Source organism: Lissotriton vulgaris, chromosome 5, assembly GCF_964263255.1.
Source record: "Lissotriton vulgaris chromosome 5, aLisVul1.2, whole genome shotgun sequence".
Taxonomy (NCBI): Eukaryota; Metazoa; Chordata; class Amphibia; order Caudata; family Salamandridae; genus Lissotriton; species Lissotriton vulgaris.
The window spans coordinates 219831061-219851104 of record NC_141693.1 but is presented as its reverse complement, the minus strand read 5'-3'; the positions used below and the strand labels follow the sequence as shown (position 1 = coordinate 219851104).

General features: G+C 43.0%; 1 protein-coding gene across 1 annotated transcript in view; it reads left to right on the top strand.

Annotated features, from left to right (window-relative positions):
- The first annotated feature begins 11565 nt into the window (after positions 1–11565).
- The window catches only part of RNF183 (ring finger protein 183), a 113373-nt gene continuing 104894 nt past the window's right edge, over positions 11566–20044 (top strand). Inside the window, exon 1 of the mRNA XM_086920020.1 lies at positions 11566–11676. The gene's annotated coding sequence lies outside the window, so the exon portion shown is untranslated. The remainder of the gene's footprint in view (positions 11677–20044) is intronic.

Sequence of the window (20044 nt, the reverse complement as noted above, 5' to 3'; positions counted from 1 at the left end):
TCAATGTGTGGCACAAAGGTAGATGTCAAACAATTCAATGCATAGAAACTATTTTTTTTAACTTTTATTCGACGTGTTAAATACTCCTGCGTTTTCCATTTACATGGACCAAGACCTTTTCCCATCAAAGTCACTTGATGACTGACATCCAGCGGCATAGACACTAAGGAGTGGCCCTGGATGCCTTTCAGAGCTGCATAAAATATCAAAACCATAATGCAAATGTTTCAGCAAATTGTAAATGTACGATGTTTAGTTAGGCAATTGGCCTATAAGGGATGCGGTAAAGTACTAGTGAAGAATCATAGCCGCCTAAACCAGACTCCTCCACTCCATATAAAGGTATCCTGCCTTGCTGGTCAATGGGGAACCGAGATACTGGACCAACAACGCCAAAGCAGTATCTCATGTAATTATTACCTCGAAATCTGGGCACAACACACGTCCAAAAACTACAGAGCAATGACACTTCACAAGCATTACGCTGAACAACAAAAATAGTAATTACACAGAAATCACTTAAAATCTAAATAGGGCTCTAGGTCGAAAATATCATTGCTCTAATGGAATCATCTCTCTGAGGGTCTAATCGTCCTTTTACTATTTCAGTCAGGGAATGTCAAGCTTAGTCCTGTCTGTGGCATCCCCAAAAATTCAAGTCATTTCAATCAGTGGAAAGTTCAAAACTGTCCTTTCATGGGGCCCTAGATTCAACTTTGATAGATTGAATATAAATGCTGCAAAGTTTCTTGGTGCTTTCTTGGACAGAGAGCACACCACGTCATTGTTGGCCTAATTTAAATATAAGAAATAGTGTTTTAGGAATTTTCAGAAACCTATTCCACATTATATATTACACCTGCGTAAAGTCATCACTGGTGTGAACATTACCACTGGTGGTAGCAACGCAGACAAAGATTCTGTTTGGGATTTCCAACAGGGGCAAGAAGCCTGCAGCTATCAGTGCTTGTCTAATTATATTGGTGACAGAAGCAGAGAGCAAAAGGGATGTGGCTAAAAGTTATGCCCTGTGACATACATGCGCACTGCCTTGTATTTTAATTGATTGCTGAATAATTCTAATTGCTCATTGATATCAATTACGTTGTCTGAAAACCTATTTTGATTTTATTTCTCATGTATTCATTTGAAATGATGCTTTCCTTATTATTACTAAGAGCTGTGCTCAAATCTTATAACAAATGTAGAGCTGATCGTGCATTCTGTGTTTCAGCTGGGATGCAGGTGTAGATTCACTTGGATGCTAGAAGGCTGATCTACAGACCCCAGGCAAGAGAAGACCCTACCATGGACTCTCAGGAAAGCGAGGACCCTGATCTGGAGTGTGCCATCTGCTTCAGCCAGTTCAATAATGTCTTCCGGGCACCTAAGATGCTCCAGTGCCGTCACACCTTCTGCCTGGAGTGCCTTGCCCGCATCAATGTCAAGTCATCGCTACCTGAGACCATTCAGTGCCCAATGTGTCGCAACAAGACCAGCCTTCCGGCTGCGGGGTTGACCAAGCTCGATAACAACCCCACTATCCTCTCCTGCTTCCCAGAGAGCATGAAGAGAATGTACAGCATCCGCTTCAGCCGTGGAAAAGGTCAGCTCTGTGTGAAGCATCTGCCCAGGTCTCCGTCTAATGCCCTCATGCCTCAGCTCTGTGTTCGAACCATCAGCCAAAGCTTGGACGTTCGCCACCCGCCATCGAGCAGCGAATACGAGGAGCTGCCAGGCCTCTGGGGCTTTCAGAACCATCGGTGCTGCTACACCATCCTGGCAGTGGTGGGGGTGATCGCTGCTGCCCTCCTCATCAGTGCTGTCCTACTCTTTGTGGCACCACATCTGGGGGGCAGCCATGCTGCCTATCAGAACCTATCCACCGCCGCTGTGACTCCCAAAAGAACTGTGTCTGGAGGATGAAAAGGGTGGCTGGAATCAAAGCAAGTGATGGAAATAGAATGACTGCACCAAAGACCAGACATCTCAAAAGTGATGTGATATTTGTTTAAAAAAAAAACAATTTATATATAATGAATTACAAATGCATACATTACAATGAATACAATCAGGAAATTCTGGATCCCTTCATTTTAGTATATGATAAATGAGATTGGTTGTGTAGGTAAATCAAACATATCCACGCGTATCTGGAGCTCTGTGCTTCAACTGGTTACATTACTTGTCCGAATGATCTATATTCACGGATAGGAACGGCAGAACCATTTTTTGACCATGGAGATGAATCAATGGTTCTGTCAACTACCATCTCAATGTGGTGTGGTGATCCTGCATGAAGGTACAAATGAATTAGGCGAGGGTGTCTTCAAGGGCTGTAAAGCTTATAGTTAATGTGGATTGTAATCAGGGTTGTTCATTGGCAAATCTGTGATTCAGCAAGGATCAGGCATCTCTATACATCTCGTAGGCAGACATTAGTGACTCATTATCATACGCTGAATACTCAAGATGTCAATAAATTGTGTTCGATAACCCTCTGGGTCTAATCCTAGTGACTGGAAAGGGTTCTGCTGAAAAGCTGAAAGTTTAGAAAACTATGAGATTAGATAACTGAGAGATCTAGATCTCTTTAGAACAGATCGACCTTTCTATTACTAGATGTCTCAGATGTATTCATTACTAGAAGCCTGTGATTTATTCAACTCATTTACAAAGGACCAACCTATTTGAAAAAAGGCAATTTCATCACTTGATAACAATGTAAGGAAAAGAAAGTATACATACATTCTTCCTTGTTCAAAGACATCGGATTGGTTGGTATAGTTTTCATTGCCATTGGCTGGGACTCTGAGCTCTGCTCAAGATTCTGACAGACAGAAGGTGTCTGTCTATGTCAAGTTCTGGATCTAAAAGTAGCAAGCCAAAGGCGGATTCATTTGCAAACTGACTCTCTTGTCACAAGTCTGCTGGAAATCCTGATTTGGACTGAAAAGTAAATGTCTACCAAAACAGGGATAGTGAGTTATGCGGTGAAACCCATACCTTAATCTTTTTTCCATGGACATATTTCACAGGTCAAAACATGGCAGAATTTTTCTGGGAAAAAGTTCTGGAATTTTCTAAAAACCTGTGGAAATTATTGCATAGACACAGATTCATGCAGTTGTTACCCATGCTATGAAATGTGTAATGTTGAGGAATACCATCGATGGTAAGTACTGTACCATGCAATATTGATAATTCAGGGTGATATATTCTGTATTGATTTTCATCAATAACTCATAATGAGGGATACGCAGCCTAAGACAAGAATCGCGCTTTAAGCCAGTGCTATGCTAAGACCAACGTCTAAGGCTGAGCCAGAATTCCAGGCAGACATGGGAACACAGCAGAGATGCAGAAAGCAGAGGAAGGGTCTCAAGGAGTGGTTGGCATAGTATGGGGTAGTATCGGAGTAGTATCGCATATAGGAGCTTGTTCCGCAAAGAGATGGCTTGATTGTTAGCAATTAAGGTGTGATTCTTGAAGCTGATAGTGACCATCATATTATTTATTCATTAATGAATTTATTTATTCTTGTGTTTAGTGTATTTCCTACAAGTTTCCATTTTCTCTGGACCAGTCTGTATCACCTTATCTGTTTTGTGTAGCCCTCGTTTCCCTACTGTTATTAAAAAACAGGATGACAGAATGTGGCCATAGTGAACGATGGTTTGGTAAAATGTAACCTTTTGTAATACTTTGTCAAAAAAAAACAATCATGTTCCTCATAGAGATCCATTGTGGGCCTTATAAGCTGCCAGTTCTCTCCCTGTATTCTGTTCTTGTACTTATAACCCTCCTATTGTTTCAAACTCCAAGAGGTGAATGCCTGATTTTGTAGGGATACTAGATGCTGCAAAAGTGGAATGGTTCCTTCCCAGCACGGTTCTAGGAATTTGTTGTCCTGGTTGAGCTCTTAAATCCCTCCTGGTTGTCTGTCAAAATATACAGTACAAAAATAGTGACTACTACAATATTGTGATGGAAAGTATGTATGAAGAAATAGAGATTTCCTATTCCTCACTCCACTTCTACATTCTTAACTCAACATCAGTGTACATGGATGATAGATATGTATTTAACGTGCGTAGATGTGGAGTTAGGGATAGTGGATCTATGCTTATCTACATATACATACGTTGAGAATATTGCAGTAGTCTATAATCTGGCTACAACGTTTTTGCAGGATGACCTTCTAGTAGAATACCATCCCAGAGTATGTATTATTCTCTTACACCCAGGATTTATCATGCTCAGAGGGCACTGAATTGCTTGTATGTGTTTAGAACTAACAGTTTATGGCTTAGGGCACTGGGAATATTCAAAAACTGAACTAGAACACTTACCAGTGAAAACCCAATGATTTACTCTTGTGGAATCTGCCTGTGTACAATGTCTAGGGATACAGCAGCAGTGTCATGGCACTGACTCTTCATAATTCTATACTGCGGTGTAGTCTGTGGGTCATATTCTGATTTAGTTCCTAAGACACATTCTAAATGTCCAAGTGCCAGTAGCTCGGCCTCACAAAATGCAAAGACATTCATTACCTCCATGCAGTCTTTTTGCACTAGTGAAGCAAGGATCAGAATCACAATTATCACAATAAAATAACATTGATGAGTATAGCCCTGAGTGTAATAATGGAGCGGACTTTTTGATTTTCTGTAATAAGGCAGATGGTTGTATATGATTCTATGTTAATTGTTTAGTGTCTGTGTGATGTCATCAGCCAGCGATGGTTCTTTACTGGCTTAACCAGTTTATTATACACGGGAGCCAATGGAGGGCACTGCATAGACCAGTTTCAAGCCTGCAAGGCTGAGGAACCCGAGTTATCTCCAAACCACCTATTAGCATACCGGAACCTAGAGAAGCTCATTTCTCCCCGATTCCATTTCCAGAGGGGCCTTGGGTGATGAACTATTAACTGTGGCCGCACACACTGGCTTTCGGGACCCTCTGAATAGTTCTTCAAGTGTCAAGATACAGCCATGATGTTTAATGTTGCTGTTTGTTCTTGGCCATCCACCCCTATTGGTTGAACCTGTGTTTAGTGTGGGACTTGATCCTGTGTATGTTCCCATTGACCCTTAATCTTTTAGAACCCCTGTAACAGTTCTTGTTGTGGGTTTGGCAGATAATTGTTTTAGTAATAGTTTTTGGAAACTAAGGCACGTGGTCTCAAAAGTCACTGAATGTTGCATGTTTTCATCCAGGGCAGTATGGAAATTGAGCTGAGGACAGTGTTTAAACAAATCTGTATATGTGCCAATCAAAATGTGAAAGGGCGTATTAACAAATGAAAAACCAAGTATTTGAGAACCACAGATTTGGCTAACTTAAGGGTCCCTCAGAAACCATGAATTAAGGGAGTATCCCTATACAAAGGCAAGACACAAATATATAGGATTTCACATACAAGTTTCAATGGAAGTGCGATAATGTTGTAAAACAAAGGCAGCACGTAGGCACTGCTTTCAAATGTAACAAAAACACAAAATGTTTTAGCCGACCAAACTAATAAACACTTTCTTATCTCAGGACCAAAATGTGAAATGCAGGTTCAAAACGTCCTAGATGGACCCTTACTCTAGCATGGTTGGCAAAGGCAAGAAACTAAAAAATATAGCGGTTATGGTTACAATTATTATAACATGCATATATATTTTCTGTTTTATTTGCCGTCCATCCATCTTGCACTGCTTTATACACTCAGCCTAAGACGTCTCAATGTTCATCAATCTATTCATTTCCTGATCCATGTCATTACCATATACGATCAGGGAAGCATAATCATATTTGCGATCCTCCAGTGACTTGGGGCAGTATCTTTGCATCTAGTAAAGTTTGAGATGGATGCAAAATAAACTTAAACCAGGATATAAATCGGCAAAAGGTCAATACAAATTACAAAATAAACTCAAGAATCTCAATGTTTCAATTTCCAAAACAGTCTTTAACTGTGACCAAATACTTTCAGAGACTGTAGCTTCAGCAAAAGTAAGCAATCCCTTTATGCTTTATGTATGTGAGCAATCTGTTTCTGGATGTTTAAAGAGAAATTTGGGATAAACGTGCAACATTCTGTACCTATAATTGCACAAACTCCACCTTTGACAGCATGTACAAAATGAAGAGCTATCCTGTAACAGTTCGATTGGCCTTCGTTTAGCTGGGAATGAAGTCCAGGGCAAATACAATTCATTGAGTCTGCCACCTCCTCCAAGGTTCTAACAGCTTGTTGTATCTCAGAGGGACAGTGCCATTCATGACTTAGGAAACATGATATATATAACTTCATAGGCTTGTAAAAGGTCTCTATACTTATGTTGAGGAGTGAGCGGTTAATAGGACACAGACTATTGTCTGGGTAGCCAGGCTCAGATGAGTTTTCCACATATGAAGAAATCATTAGGACCATGGGTAGGCTTCAATCCATCCAGAAAGCATATACACAAGACCTAAAATGTAAACATAAGAACATCATGAAGGCGTTTGAATATAGTCAATTTGAATGTGGACTAAGTGGCTCTATGGAGGCCGGCGGGAAGTGTGGGTAGTTTAGTTTGACACCCTCCACAATGTTGTGGATTTGGCTGGTGTCACAGTAATGACAATACAGTTCGGCAAGGAATAGGAAGAAAGGGGCAAACAAGTGAATACTTGCAGCCTGGATCATGCCACCCCAGCTTACATGGATTACATCGCGATAAAGTCAGTGCAACCGAGCTTCCTTCCTTGTCCGTTCAGATTCCATTTATGTTCCCTTTTACAGTCCTGTTTCAGCATTGGAGCACATTCTTGTAATTCAGCATGGTCCTCTGAAGAGGGCATGAGGGATTCAGTACACATACATAGTGGTTTTAGAACTGCTAGACAAAGCAGTCCTTTTAGCGGCTTGATCAGCAAAGGCATTCCCTCTAGACTCTTCATCTTGTGCAGACTTATGAGAAGCGCATTTAACAATAACAGTTGTAGATGTCAGCTGAACCAAGTGAAGCAAGCCTTTTATTTATTTATTTATTTATTTATTGACATTTGTAGAGCGTGGCGAATACCCGTGGGCGTCTCGGCGCTAGTTAAGGGATGGATCAGCAACTGGGTAAAGAAGATATACAAGGCTATTGGTCAAATAACCACGTCTTTAGCTGTTTGCGGAATGTGAACAGGGAGGGACTTGCTCGGATATGTGCAGGAAGGGTGTTCCAGAGTCTAGGGGCGGCAACCAGGAAACGCCTGTCGCCCCAGGTGACTGTTCTAGTGCAAGGCACAGCCAAGAAGTTCTGAATAGAGGAACGAAGAGATCGGGTTGGGACATGATGGAGAAGATTCTGTTTGAGAAAGTGGGGACCTTGATTATTGAGTGACTTGTAAACAATACACAGCGATTTGAATTTGATACGGCTGCGTATCGGGAGCCAATGGAGATCCCTAATGATGTTTGTAACTGGTGCGAACTTGGGGATCCCAGCCAGCATTCGTGCGGCTGCATTTTGGATTGACTGCATCTTATTTGTCACTCGGACTTGGGCATTTAAGAATAGAGCATTACAATAGTCCAAGGAGGACAGGACTAGTGAGCTGACCAGTGTTTTCCCGGCCGTGTTCGGTAGGAAAGGTAGTATTTTCCTAATCATTCTCAATTTCATATGAGCTGAAGCCGCAGTTTTATTCGCATGTGCCATAAAATTGAGGCCAGCATCGAAGATGACGCCTAGATTTCTCACTTTGCTAGCTGGACTCGGCGGGGGACCGAAAGATGGTGGCCACCAGACAGGTGACCAGCCCGGGGAGAGGTGACCGAAGATGACCACTTCAGTTTTTTCTGAATTGAGTTTCAGACAATTCGTGGCCATCCAGTCACCTATTGCCATCATTCCTCTCGTGAATCGATTGGCCACTTCCTCCCCGTCCCCTTTGATAGCCAGTACCAATTGGGTGTCATCGGCGTAGGAGGTCAGGCTCATCCCAAATGCTTTGATGACATTTGCAAGGTCCGACACGTAGATATTAAATAGTGTCGGACTCAGGGATGAGCCTTGAGGGACCCCACACGGCAGAGACACCTTCGATGATTGGTAGGGTCCTAGAGATACTGCTTGTGATCTATTGGCCAGAAACGATACAAGCAGGTCCAGAGCAGTTTTCTGGACCCCCAGTCGTTCGACACGGTCGACTAAGATCTTGTGGTCGACCGTGTCGAAGGCCGCCGAAAGATCCAGCAGTACCAGGAGTGCTGTCCCCCCCTGGTCTCGTATGGCTCTGATGTCATCCGCAGCCTTTAGAAGGGCAGTTTCCGTGCCATGACATTTGCGGAATCCGAACTGGGTGTTATCGAGCAACTGGTGCTGCTCCACAAATTCCGACAGTTGCTGATTCATGGCTTTTTCTATTACCTTAGCCAGGAAAGGAATGAGGACCAGTTTTTCATCGGGCTTGAAACAGAGGTAAAGGCTCCTTCATGCATCCAGAGAAGCCCCAAAGAGCTATCTCAAAGGTATACTTGAAACCAGTGAATATTATTTTATAGATTTCCGGTAGCTAAAATGCACACGTGTGAGAGCAATTAATTCAGCCACTTGACCAGAGTGAATATTAGACAAAGAACAACTTTCAATAATGTCCTATATGGTGCATACAACATAACCTACACCTAATGTTCCTTTGTAATTTCTAAGACATCATCCATCACTCATGAGATCACTGTTTGTCAAAAGTGCATCTATGAGATTGATGTGTGGTTTTGATCTGTTGTGAGCTCACAATCATCATCATTGTTTTCCTTAAAGTAAATTATTGTGTTAAGATTTTTTTTTAACTTTTTTCTGTTTCTTTGAGAGTTAACCGGGGACCAGTGAACAACAGCCTGATGAATGAAAAACATTTTTTTAACATTCAAAAAGGTGAAGGAGTCCGAAGAGGCTAATAAATGGGTTTCCACCTTCTTTGAGGAGTCAGTAATTTTTCAATGTCATAGAACTGGGTTTTAGTAACAAACGTTGATATTCCACCATACCAATTCGGCGTTTGGAAGGGATGCCTACAATCATCCACTTCCAAATACCAATTAGGTATCCATTTCGAAAACAGATTTAGCGCGTCAGAAACAATTTTCCGAATTATTAAATGTGTTTAGTACATAGGAAAAGGGTTTAAGTATTTGCAAACTCTTGCTGTTATTGCTTCAGATTTATTGTGAATGCTAATACCCTTCATGCAATACAACCATATTGATCTATTTTGATGTGAAATATTAACTGAGGGCAATGTTAAACAGCTGCATCCCCTAGATTTCCACCAAAAGGCCTTCCTTGCACAATGCCCCCAGGCTGTCTCCTGACACTACCCCCCCCCCCCCTTTCAGACTATTTGGTGCCTCCTAAGACTCTGGCTTCAGTATATTTGAAATATCTTTAAATTAGCTAGATTTATCTTGATAGACTTTCAAACGATATTCTAGCGAGGCAGGGTATTCTTCTCAAAAGCAGATGCTCTGGACCACAGGACAGATGAATGAACGATGTGCTAGGGTCTTAGTCTTGCAGCTAAGAATGAAGGAGCCCAAACCTAATGCATGAGATGCAAAAAGATACTGGTGGATACTCCAACAGTTGCATGTGGTTTCTGTTTGATCCAAATCAGGCATAAAGGTTTGGGGGCTATGTACTATATAGTAGAGGTGGGCGAGCCACTGAAATGTCAAGCCAGGCTCAAGCCTGAAGCCTGGCTCTGGCCCAGTTCAAGGTCCTCTCGGAACCTCTAGGCCATTACGAGCTGGGCTATCATGCGGCTTCTGAACAGCTGCCTCCCTCTACTCAGGATGGGGCATTATGGCGAGAGCTGTCGACTTTGAAAACTGGGAACCATTTGCAGAATGTGTGCAAGGCATGCAATGGCATGGAATAAGACACAGTTAAACTTTCTGTACATTCACTCTGCCTTACTTATCAGGCTCCTGAAGTGTAGCGGGGTAGTCTAACCATTCCGGGGCCTCCATTGAGCCCATTCTGCAGTAGGCCCCATCATTTTGTGTTAAGCCACTGCTCAGCATCCAGTGATTCTGGGCAAAATCACTTAATCTCCCCATGCCTCTAAACAAAGTATGTGACCTGGTGTAATGTAGCTAGTGCTCATGTAAAGAGCACCAACACCTTCTGGTCGAGATCGCGCTATGTAAAACTGCAGAAAAATGCACAATGAAGTAAAAACAAAGCATTAATATAATGAAAGACAAATTGATAACTGTTTACTGGCTGATTTGTACAAAGTGAAACCAAAAACATTGGATTAAATCATGGCTTTCCTGATTAAATTGTATGATCTTTGGCAAATATTATATTTCAGGCTCTTCATTTTTTTATTTCAGAAGCTTTATCATATTTTACGTGGTGTTTGTTGTATAATTTACACAGCAAACATTTTTAGGACCCGCCTCATGCACAGGCTTTAAGATCCGTGCCTAGGCTCGGCTCTCCTTGTTAATTAGCTGGCTTGCCCACCTCTACTATATAGCGCCTCCATGCCAACGGTGATGCTATCCTTGCTTTTTAGCCAATAGCATTTTGCGTTCTATGATTTGTAGTTTTCCTTTACAAGTGTAGTTATACGCTTTTCAATTCCAGCATGCCATGTGCTATTTATTGCTTGTTGGCTAGAAAGCCTGGACCGGCCAGGGAAGACACAAACGATGGGAGGACCACATGGCGGCTATGCATGTGCTTAGTAACAAGTTAGGCTTTAGTGATTAATTAAAAGGACCAGCTGGATCAAAATGGCACCATTAGAAGCCAAAACTGGAAAAATCTCCAAGGCAGGTGATGACGTATTAACACAAACTACGAGTCAACTGGAAACTTTTTTAATTGGTGAACTGGAATATCAACCCGTGGATGCTGTCTAGGTACAAAAAACTGCCAAGGTCACAAACCATGGCGCATAACCGCCTCTGGCAAAGAGAGCAAAAAACATACACTCTAAATTCAGAGAAAGGCCAGGCAGCAAAACGCCCACATGCACTAGGTTTTCTTCGAAACACAGAGAGGCCTTCTTCTCAGACATGCAGTTCTCGACTGGCCCGGGGACTTTAGTTTTCCCTTTTTGCAGCATTACGGAAGCCTGTTGGCTGAGGTCCAACTTCCCTCCTCGCGCTCAGGTGCCAGGTGCGTGCATGGTGCGTCTACCTGTACACAACAGGAGCAGCCAGACAGGAGCTGCCGTCTCCCGGTTACCATGGAAACACCGAGCGGCACCTGCAGGTCTCCCGGAGGACAAAGTCCTGAAGAGGCACCTGTGTACAAAGCGGGCGGAAGGGGCGGGGCTCCAACTTTCATCAGGATGGCGGGTCCGCTGCACAAGTGACAGCAGACATCTGTAACAAGGATGCGACTTTGGCAAAACCATACAGGGCTGTGCTGTGCGTGAGTGCGAAACAGATATTGCGGGCACCGCCTAGTCCGACCTTCGTGGACATGGGTGGCCACGTATGGTCAGTTTTTGTAACCCTGCTCTTTCGTGAATGATATGGCTGCTCCTCATTTTCTCTTTCGTCCTCCATCTGTGCATTTTAAGCTCTCTTCTGGGCAGCTCAAAACGCCTGGACAGAAGGAGTGTGTTTACCCGGGTCGAAGACACTCCGATGAAGAAGAGAATTTGAGTAATGGAACGAAGGTGAGTTCGGCATGTGCCTTAACTTTTTTACTTGATGTATTCCTTAGTTTTCAACAGAAGTCTTTTACTGTAAAACCTAAACACATTACTTACCGGAGCAGAAGACTTTCAAAGTATCTGAGGCTCCCACATTTAGGGCAAGGGTGGCAGAGTTTGATGGGGCCGACTGGGCTTAGATTTTTCTGCAGGCTGCCGCTGAGTGCTTAAAATAGGAGGGTTTTCAGGTACTTTCTGAACACGTGCTAATTAGGTTTTGTTACAAATAAATACATTATGTTCTTCACTGTAGTTCTCGTGCATGGGAGTTATTTTGAATAGCCCTTTTCTGGTTGCATCCATTTCCCAGATCCTTGTAGACTAACTGGAACTAGTTAATTGTAGTATAACATATTTAATCTTTCACAGGGTAAAAAAAATCCCAGATTCTTGAGAAATCTGAAACCAATTTATATTTATATACATAATTTCTTCTTTGAAAAGGGTTTTAAAAAAAAAGTAATGTCTTTCTTCCATTTATTATGATTATCATGGGGTTATTTTATGGTATTCTTATTGCCACCCAGAGAATCTCTCATTCAAATAATCCCTTCAAGTAATACAGTCCCATTATGGAAATAGATTACGTATGTTACACTGATCTTGTCCTTTGGATAAATTGTAACTGACTCACAAAAGCATTTTAGGATAAGGAGTACTTGAGCAATCTTTTATGTATTTTTGCATGCCATCGTGAATCTGCCCCGAAACGTCCAACTCCCTGTTAGTAAAAGTTCACAGGGCACAGTCCTTTCTATTTGCACAAATTGTATATTAATATTCCCATTTTATTCACGTTGCAGATCTTTTGGGTCCAATTCCCAAAGGCATGGAATGGTGCATAAAGCAGTAGCATACTAGTTCTAGGCCTCTTACAGCCATTTACTCCACGCTCCTTGCCTGAAGTCTAATTCAAGTTGCCATTTAAGAACTCTTTCCTTCTCTTGCCCACATTCATCATTCTTCACTTACCACTACTGATAGAGGCCATTTCCTAAGATAGTATGAGTTGTTAGGATACCCTGCTGCAGGCGTCTCCGACAGGGCAATGGCGAGCTACCAGTGGCTCTCTGGCTGCCTCTGAGCAGCTCACAAATCTGAACTGCCTGCCTGCCAGTCCACTTGGGTGAAGCAGGTGCCCTGATGTTAAGGCGCCACTTTATGAACATATGTTTTAGGTTCTATGAGGCTGGGCAAGCTAACCGTGCAGGCCTGTTCAGCACCGGCTTTAGTGAAGACTTATCCCACATTAGCTTCTTCATTCATAGTAGCAGCTAGAACTGAGCCTGCACTAAGGATGCTGATGTGAAATACGTTCAGATTGTCTGGATTGTTGTCAATCAATTCAATCTTTATTCGGATACAAATATCCATAAAAGCACAGTTCAATACCCACCAAACAAAAATACAGCTGTTGTTTAAGATTCTCATATGAATTCGCATTTAGAACAATCTTTTATAAATCTGTGGTGTGGGGTTAAAAAACACATACATTTGATAAAAGAAATTGCAACAATGTACAGTGTATGAAAAAGCACAATATACGACAGCAATGCCATATTAGCAATTTGCAGATAAATAAACCAATAAAATACCTTTTAAAAACAGTTGGACGAGCGTATAAAAGCAACATCATATTATAATAAAGTGCGATGAATGTAACCAACATTAACAACACAGTACAAATATAATTAGAATAAGGTCCGGTTTAGTTGTAAACAATGTTAGCAGCATCTTAGATAAAATTAATTATATTTGAGCTTTCATGCCTGCAAAAGTATGCAAAATGATTAGGCAGGCATTTAGCAGCAGTATCGTATTATAATAAGGTGCAATTTAGTTGTAAACAGTGTTCGCAGCATGGTGCAGAAGTAATTGGTTTTATTTAAGCTTGCACACGTGCAAGGGGGCGCCTTAGATAATATTCAACTAAAAGGTGAAAATGACTATGTACGCCTGAACATTATTAGGCACTCTTATCACGTTAAAAATCGCTCATGGAGGCACATGAGCGTACTGCCGCTGGTGGGAACGAGCTTACACGCAAAATCAGGCCATCACTTCCGAGTCGTAAGATCTCGAGATACGCTGTTTTGTGATCAATAATGGCTGATGCCTTAAAATACGGGATCCAATATTGTTTTGTATATTTTCCATAGAAGTTGCAGAACAATAGAAAGTGTACCACAGTTTAGTTGCTACCAATACTACAAGGGCAAGGCATCTGCTCAAGATTGTTATTAAATCCCAAAGGAAACAAAGTGAATATTTTATAGTGCCATCCCTGAGACGAAAAAGTAGGCTCCTCTTCCATTGCCCAATGCTCTTCAAAAGATATTTAGGTAGCATGTGGTGATGAGAGCCGAATGCCTCCAGGAGGGGCGTGTTCCTGGCAACCGATGGTTCGAGGCGCTCAATGGTGTATCTTTCATTCTTGTACAATTCATACAATGCCCCCATGAGTACTCTTTTGTTCATGCCCTCAAGTGCTAAAGGATGTAAAAAAATATGTTTGATGTTCACACTGGTTAGACTTTTTCTGACTGCGGAGAGCCAGGGTATGAACCCACCCTTATCGCACTTGAGGCAGTCTGCAATAATCTCTCTTGTTAAAATTGCTGCCGGGTTCTGCCATATTTGTAACCAGAATATAGCTGGACGCGACCTGATAAAATCTTCTATGTAACACATATTTAATTCCCTGTGGCATACATAGGTCGGTGAAGAGATTTGAGCCACCAAGATTTTTCTGCAAAATCAGTTTTCTTCCCTTTGGATCCCGCTGCAGTTTGTGAATCCCCAGACTTCCGTGCCATATGTGGCCGTCGGAATGCACTGCAATTTATAAATCTTCATTAAAGGTGAAACCACCTCTGCCTGCTTTGGCTGCCGAAGACTCTAAATAGAATTAGTCGCTTTTAATAATATACTTCTACTATGAGCAGCATGAGCTTGCCAGGATCCTGTCTCGGAAAAAACTAGACCCAAATAAGGGAAAGTCCAAGTGCGTAATAGGGATTCGCTACCAGAGGTTATTGAATTGATACAATGTTTTTTCGGCCCGCAAGTCAATATATATGATTTCTTAAAATTGGTACAGAGCTCCAGATTAGTCATAAAGGCCATAAAGCCCTTAACTAAAATATGCAGTGAGTTGGGGGGCGGCCCATAAGGACTGCATCATCTGCGTATAAAAGCGCGGGGAGTACATTGCCATTATTTTTGGCACGTCATTGGTCAGTTTTGACAGGGTGTTATGTAATTCAGTTATATAGAGAATAAAAAGTAGAGGGGCGAGTACACATCCCTGTCTGACCCCTCTACCGATGACAATATCCCCTGAGACCTCCCCATTATTACTAATCCTCACCCGCGCCTTCAAATCCCTGTGCAAATGTCCCAAAAAATAAACCAAAGCCTCGTCCAACCCATAATTTAAAAGGACCGACCACAAGCGTGACCTGTTGACAAAATCAAACGCTGATGTGAGGTCCATAAAACCCAAATACATAGGTGATTATTATGCTATCGTATATTTACCCAAGATAAGATTTAAGTTCAAACACTGTTCAATTGTTCACAGTTTGCTTCTAAAGCCCAATTGGCACTGATTTAAAATTTGGTCCTTTTCGGCCCAGAACCTAATTTTGTTGAAAACGACCCTGCCTAAGATTTTTAAGGTGCTATCTATCAAAGAGATTGGTCTGTAACAACTAGGATTAGATCGATCTCCTTTTTTGAAAATGGGCACGATGATGCTGGTGGACCAAGTGCTCGGAATGGCTGTATTAGTCAAATTGTTAAAAACATTACATAAAAGAGGTGCCCAAAATCCGGTTCGTATTTAATAAGATCAATGGAAAACCCGTCAGGTCCTGGGGCGTTGTTCCCTATGCTTTGGTGTATGGCATCCTCAACTTCTGTCGCTGATATAAGTGCCTTAGTGACAGGAGAGCTAATTGCTGATATTCAAGGTCATTGATGGTGCTGTGTAGATCCTAGCAAAATGCGCCTCCCATGATATATATACGTTATATTACAATTTATGGGAGTAATAGTTAGACCCATAGATCCCAATAGCTTTAACTGCTGCCCAAAATCCATTTCCATTAAATTTAATGGGGTGGCCCAGTGACCCTCAGAACCTGGTTTCTAAGATATATACAAAAACAATGGTTCTGTTGGGAATACACAAATCTCTTTGTCAGAATCAATTATTCATATACAGTCCTTTGTATGTATTTCACAATATCATTCTTGGAAATATGATTATTTCATACCTGATTTTCGAAATAAGAAAACTTTTTTGCGAAAATCAAAACTTTGGTGTGTATGTTTTTTCCAAAAAGGTTATGTGGTTTTTCCCTTTCCAAAAAATAAAAAAAAAATATTTCCAAGAATGATATTGCAAAATCGATTTCCGTCATTAAGTGTATCGGCACAGGCAAGATTAACCCAATGTTTTTTTTAAATCTCATCTGTTCGCAACCTGGTCGCTTTCTTATAGCAAGATCGTAGCGATCTGACAAGGATTGTGTCCCTGGGTGAAGCCGCTAATGCTGCACACAGTTTTCTATTTGCCCGCGAGCAGGTGCCGTCAAACCTTTTGGGTTTCTTGCTGGTGTTTAAGGCTGGTCTTGAGATCATGTGTTTAATGCCGGCGCATAAACTGCTGAACGCCTCAATGATCTCTGCATCAAAAACACTGCATAACAAGCAAGTTTCGATAAGCAAAGGGTACAATTTTATCATATTAGCAAATAAAACTTTGTTGTCTATGCCCTTCCAAATTACTCTTAGGGCTTGATTAGGATCGCGGTTTTCCCGCATCCTCCGGGCCGGCGGAAGCCACCGCCCGCCCGGAGGATGCGGGAAAACCGCTGCGGAGGCACAGAAGACCCACTGCCAAATTAGGATGGCGGTGGGTCTCAAAATCCGTCCACTGCTTTTCCGCCGCGGTCGCCTTCCGACCACGGCAGAAAAGCTCTAACATGGCTGGCGGTGTCTGTCAGACACCGCCAGCCATATTAGGATAGCGGAAAAGATATGCTTTTCCACGGCGGCTTTTCTGCCGTGGAAAAGCATACGGAGATTGCCTTCGGGGGTCTGTTGCGGGCCGCCTTGGTGACAGAGGGGTGGGGAGTGCACATGGGGGGTACCTGTGGTACCCCCCTGCATTTGCGTGGACAAAGCGGCGGGCACCGCAAGGTGCCTGCTGCTTTGTGCACGCAAATGCCGTGCATGCTTTTTTAACATTGCGGCGGGTGCAGCTTGAAGCTGCACCCGCCGCAATGTTAAAGATTGAGGATGTGACCGCCACCCTGGCGGTCACATCCTAATCTACACAGAGGGACTTCCGCAGCCCCTGCGGGCGGTCCCTCCTACTCTATGGTGGCGGACAGACTCAGGTCGGTCCGCCTTCATAATCGGCCCCTAAGTTTGTCAGTAGATGCCACTACGTTTTTTGCCCCAGGTTATGTAAATGTAAATGTACAGGAATTTATATAGCGCAAATCACCAACCGGTTTCTAAGCGCTTGCTTAGGGAACCCGTCCTGGTATTCCCCTGTGAGATAACCCCGGCAGGGTATCCGCAAGGTGAAAGCCAGGCATCCCGCCGCGAGGGGACGTTGTGGAGATTAAGCAAGCTATTGCACAGAGCCGCAGAGTGTGAACCCGTGAATTGAGTAGGCACCGGAGCGAGAATTGTCGAGTCCATGGACAATTTAGGACTCAAGACCCCGCCGAGCCGGGAATTGAACCCTGGTCCCGGGCTGACCTCTGCTTCCAGGTCTGCCTCCTCTAACCAGTGTATTTAACAACAAGGGGTGGTGATGGACAGAGTCTCTGAATTAAGCAGAATACTCTCACCCAGTCAAGAGATCAGGGCTAGATCCAACACCGTTTTTTAGCTCACTGCACCATCCCAGCTCAGAACCTGGCTATATGCAAATTAGTCTGTTCCTGTCCCAGTGCATGATGGGAACAGGGCAAACCAAACTACCAAGCCAATTCTTACACTGGGAAGGAAACAAGCTACCGGGGACCGGTTTCTGGCTTTTCAGCCATCGTCGGCCCGGCTTGCTTGAATCCTGATGGTGCAATGAGCAAGGGACTCACATGTGAGTATACCCTTCCACGCTTAGGGTGGACAAAATATTTAACAACAAGGGGTGGTGATGGACAGAGTCTCTGAATTAAGCAGAATACTCTCACCCAGTCAAGAGATCAGGGCTAGATCCAACACCGTTTTTAGCTCACTGCACCATCCCAGCTCAGAACCTGGCTATATGCAAATTAGTCTGTTCCTGTCCCAGTGCATGATGGGCACAGGGCAAACCAAACTACCAAGCCAATTCTTACACTGGGAAGGAAACAAGCTACCGGGGACCGGTTTCTGGCATTTCAGCCGTCGTCGGCCCGGCTTGCTTGAATCCTGATGGTGCAATGAGCAAGGTACTCACATCTGAGTATACCCTTCCACGCTTAGGGTAGACAAAATATTTAACAACAAGGGGTGGTGATGGACAGAGTCTCTGAATTAAGCAGAATACTCTCACCCAGTCAAGAGATCAGGGCTAGAACCAACACCGTTTTTTAGCTCACTGCACCATCCCAGCTCAGAACCTGGCTATATGCAAATTAGTCTGTTCCTGTCCCAGTGCATGATGGGAACAAGGCAAACCAAACTACCAAGCCAATTCTTACACTGGGAAGGAAACAAGCTACCGGGGACCGATTTCTGGCTTTTCAGCCGTCGTCGGCCCGGCTTGCTTGAATCCTGATGGTGCAATGAGCAAGGGACTCACATCTGAGTATACCCTTCAACGCTTAGGGTAGACAAAATATTTAACAACAAGGGGTGGTGATGGACATAGTCTCTGAATTAAGCAGAATACTCTCACCCAGTCAAGAGATCAGGGCTAGATCCAACACCGTTTTTGAGCTCACTGCACCATCCCAGCTCAGAACCTGGCTATATGCAAATTAGTCTGTTTCTGTCCCAGTGCATGATGAGAACAGGGCAAACCAAACTACCAAGCCAATTCTCACACTGGGAAGGAAACAAGCTACCGGGGACCGATTTCTGGCATTTCAGCCGTCGTCGGCCCGGCTTGCTTGAATCCTGATGGTGCAATGAGCAAGGGACTCACATCTGAGTATACCCTTCCACGCTTAGGGTGGACAAAATATTTAACAACAAGGGGTGGTGATGGATAGAGTCTCTGAATTAAGCAGAATACTCTCACCCAGTCAAGAGATCAGGGCTAGATCCAACACCGTTTTTTAGCTCACTGCACCATCCCAGCTCAGAACCTGGCTATATGCAAATTAGTCTGTTTCTGTCCCAGTGCATGATGGGAACAGGGCAAACCAAACTACCAAGCCAATTCTTACACTGGGAAGGAAACAAGCTACCGGGGACCGGTTTCTGGCATTTCAGCCGTCGTCGGCCCGGCTTGCTTGAATCCTGATGGTGCAATGAGCAAGGGACTCACATCTGAGTATACCCTTCCACGCTTAGGGTGGAGGTCTAACCAGTGAGCCACCCTTCTCCACTTTCTTTCACGGGGCTAGGTTTAGGGGAAAATCTAATGGTTGTTGAGATTGGATTGTAGTCACCCAGCATGGTACATAAAACCTTTGCCTTTACTAAGAGGTTCTCCAATGAAGCCAATATAAAAACATAATCAATTCTAGAAGAGCAACCACGACCCCTGTAAGTAGGTATTAAACAATTCTTATTTTGATGTACGTCAGCTTTGTCCATTACATTAATTAGATTACAGATGGATAAGTGGTCCACTAAATCCATAGCCGAGCGGATGGCAGTTGGGCAAGTATCCATAGGAAGTCTTGCGTTAAAATCACCACCTAAGCAAATTCCAACCAGTTTGTCATACACATTCTGATTTTGTAAGTTAACTATAAATTCCCAAAAATTAATCAAATTCATATTTGGTAGTGTTGTGAAGTCATTATTATAAACGTTGATAAAACAGATCGAGGGCCTCCGTGTATAGATCATTGCTTGAAAGTTATCATTATTTGTCACAAGAGGTTTTATACTCCCCCCTGCTGAGATATTTATCCAAGTCGAAAGACCGCCGGATGGGCGACCTGCTTCAGGACTGGGTACAATGCTATAATTACACACAAACCTTCTAAAAATAATTCCTTTGTACACCATGTTTCCTGAAACATTAAAATGTCATATTTTTGCACTAAATCAACCCACTCCGTAGAATGTAGCTTGGAGGCTAGTCCTGCAACATTCCAACTAAGCACATCTAAATTTAAATTGGACAGTTCAGGGCCAACAACAACAGAGG